Source organism: Solanum tuberosum, unplaced genomic scaffold (genome assembly GCF_000226075.1).
Source record: "Solanum tuberosum cultivar DM 1-3 516 R44 unplaced genomic scaffold, SolTub_3.0 scf00226, whole genome shotgun sequence".
Taxonomy (NCBI): domain Eukaryota; kingdom Viridiplantae; phylum Streptophyta; class Magnoliopsida; order Solanales; family Solanaceae; genus Solanum; species Solanum tuberosum.
Genome location: NW_006239155.1, coordinates 197,132 through 200,382, shown reverse-complemented (window position 1 = coordinate 200,382; position 3,251 = coordinate 197,132). Strand labels below are relative to the sequence as shown.

The 3,251-nt window shown below is 33.6% G+C and overlaps 1 long non-coding RNA gene and 1 other non-coding gene across 2 annotated transcripts; both read right to left on the bottom strand.

Annotated features, from left to right (window-relative positions):
- Positions 1-743: 743 nt before the first annotated feature.
- LOC107062456 (uncharacterized) lies at positions 744-2,356 on the bottom strand. Its single transcript, XR_001474623.1, has 3 exons — positions 1,287-2,356; positions 1,148-1,214; positions 744-1,075 (listed from the first exon to the last, which is right to left on the bottom strand). It is a non-coding gene; the product is annotated as an uncharacterized lncRNA (long non-coding RNA).
- TRNAE-CUC (transfer RNA glutamic acid (anticodon CUC)) lies at positions 1,424-1,496 on the bottom strand. The gene has a single exon. It is a non-coding gene; the product is annotated as a tRNA-Glu (tRNA).
- Positions 2,357-3,251: the final 895 nt, after the last annotated feature.

Below are 3,251 nucleotides of genomic sequence, written 5' to 3'. Positions count from 1 at the left end.
TATTCATTATTGAGTAATATGTACGTTCCACATTACTTGAGTATCAAAGCTTCTAATCTTCAGTCATATTTTTTTATTGGCATATATATTGTGCATCTCTTGGAAATAAATAATTTATAATCAACAATAGGAATGAGTAATTCTAAATTTCTTTCGGTACAATGAGATAACATATTTTATTTATATTCTGAATTAATAAATAGTCGTTCTCTTTTTCTCTTTCACTTGTAAAATAATCTTTTCTAAATATCCTTAACACAATTTTAGAAATCACATTTCTGCATCTATATAAGTAAACTATATGTATCAAGATCAAACAGGATCCTTGAGTAACTAATAAAAAAAAGTCACTATATTCTGCAAAGTTGATTTGTTATTTATAATTTAATCATCTATTTTCTTTGTATATGTTCGTGATTTTTTTTTATTCTATTCACGTGCAAGCGTAGGATTTAACTAGTGTTTGACTATAAATTATAAAAAAATTATCATCAATTAACTATTTGACAATAAAATTTTGACCAGATTTTGCTATAAATCATAAAAAAATTACCATCAATTAACTATTTGACTATAAAATTTTGACCAGATTTTGCTATAAATTATAAAAAAAATTATCATCAATTAACTATTTGACTATAAAATTTGACCAGATTTTCAAAATCTGATCTTCAACTATTTTCAAGTTCTAGCCAGTTTTTAGAACTTCCATCTACAAATCTTCATTTTTTTCCCAAATAAAACACATGTCCAGATACAACTTCAAGAATTCAATTTTCAATCTCAAAATTTATAGTCAAAAGTGAGCTTAATTTATCGAAGTATTATACATGTAAACAATGACATGTTAGACTTATTGTTCCGAACCCTCGAGAAAAAGAATATACCAATTACATATATAAAAAAAAAACGAAAGCTTCGGAGAGTATACCAGAGGTCCTGGCAATCTATTTTTAAGTCTATGAAAGGGCACCTTGAAGCATCGGTTAGATTGTTCATGTTTGCAGAAGAATAAACTGCTTACATTACTCCACATGGAGGGTACAAACGCGAGATAATTCGTGCATCTAACTGCCTGCAAATCGAGTTAAAAAGATCAGGATTCAGTACTGTTATAAAATTTCATTCGAAAATTATTTATACTCACATTAAACTGTATTCATCTTTGCAGGCATCGGACTCATAAGATCATCTCTTCCTTGCCGTTTATCTGCCTGCAAATCGAGTTAAAAAGATCAGGTTTCAGTACTGTTACAAAATTTCATTCGAAAGTTATTTATACTCACATTAAACTGTATTCATCTTTGCAGGCATTGGACTCATAAGATCATCTCTTCCTTGCCGTTTATCTACAACAATATTACACTTCTTGTAGCAAAAAAAATAAAACCGACCCAATGTTTAGTATGTCATGTTATGTTCATTCCGTTGCCGGGAATTGAACCCGGGTCTCTCGGGTGAGAACCGAGTATCCTAACCGACTAGACTACAACGGATTGTTGATGAATCTTGCATGTTTTAACATGACATACTAAACATTGACCCTCAAAGAATACATCTGCAATCTCAGATCAGTAGCAGTATAAACATAAGAGAGAAGCTTTATGGATGACAGTAAAAGCTGAAAATATCCTGTTCTCTTTTGCAATGGTAAACTTTGTTGTCAGACAATATATTTTTACGAAGATAGTTGAAAGAATGTTAACATACCATACATACCCGCCACAACTGCTCTCCAGATCAACATCAACAGGAAATATCTGATATACCTACCAACATGTAGCACTTCTGAGATGGTCCAAACCATAGAATTAATCAATACCTGCGCCAAACTCCTAGAGAGACTTGAGTGTAGGTTCAAAATCAACTACTGGTTTTAAAAATGACTTAGTCCCTACCAATTCTTTTTCAAAATAGGTTGTAAGGTTTTAAATTCTACATCTCCACCATGAGACAGAAAATCGCAAAACTTTATCTAACAGAATGAATACTTGAGGACTCACATGCTATCCTGAAATATGAAATGATTATTTTCAGATCAATTTCTCTATTGCAATTTGTGGACTATATTATGATGTTTATTGATTAACACAGATAGGCCTTCCTTTTTATTTCCCCTATCTCAATTTTCACATATCCTCTATATATCTCAATTAGGTTAGACAGGACTACCAGCTAAAAAATAGTGGTTCTGATCCTTCAGAGGCCACTACTGTAATAAGGAGCAACAAAAGCACCACCACATGGGGATCAACATGGCTATTGAAAACAAATTAATACACTGGTGCTACCTTTCAATCTTTCTCACTTGCTCCTACAAAAGCAAGGTCGAAAAGATGACACATAAGTGGTTGAGATGAAGGATATTTTGAAAAGTTAAAAGAATTAGTAATCCTTCTTAGGAATTGAATGGATTCAGTCTTCTACATACACAAAGAAGGTAATCAAGAAAGGAAGAAAATTGATTCTTCTTTCTTCAAAATTTAGGAGCTCTGACTTATGTGATCCAGACACTATAGAAAATTTATTTACGTAATAACAATACATTAACTACTATTCTGCAGTCCTCCCCACACAGTCATCTACCAATACAACTTCTAGCGAAGCAATCAGAACAAAGTCAAAAGGAAAGGCAGCTACAAAGGGGGTGGGGGGTGTCAGAACCTGATAAAAAGAATGCACTCAAGACATATACCTGTGACAAATATGAAATGAACTTGAAGAATGAAGCAACAGCTGGTGACAGCCAACCATCTTGCATGCTGGGACAAAATAACCTGTCGGTGAGAACATACTTGGACCAATTACTTCAGTGGCATGGATGAATAGCCGGAGAAGAAAATAACAGATAAACCTTGAAGAATAAAGCAACAGCTGGTGACAAATATAAGATGAACTTGAAGAATGAAGCAACAGCTGGTGACAGCCAACCATCTTGCATGCTGGGACAAAATAACCTGTCGGTGAGAACATACTTGGACCAATCACTTCAATTGTGTAGATGACTAGCTGGTCAAGAAAATAACAGATAAACCTTGAAGAATAAAGCAACAGCTGGTGACAGCCAACTATCTTGCATGCTAGGACAAGATAACCTGTCGGAAAGAACATACTTGGACCAATCACTTCAATTGTGTAGATGACTAGCTGGTCAAGAAAATAACAGATAAACCTTGAAGAATAAAGCAAAAGAGGAAGCTTGGAGCCCACTGTTTTGCTCATGAAAGATGACCACATTTTCCTCATGTAGC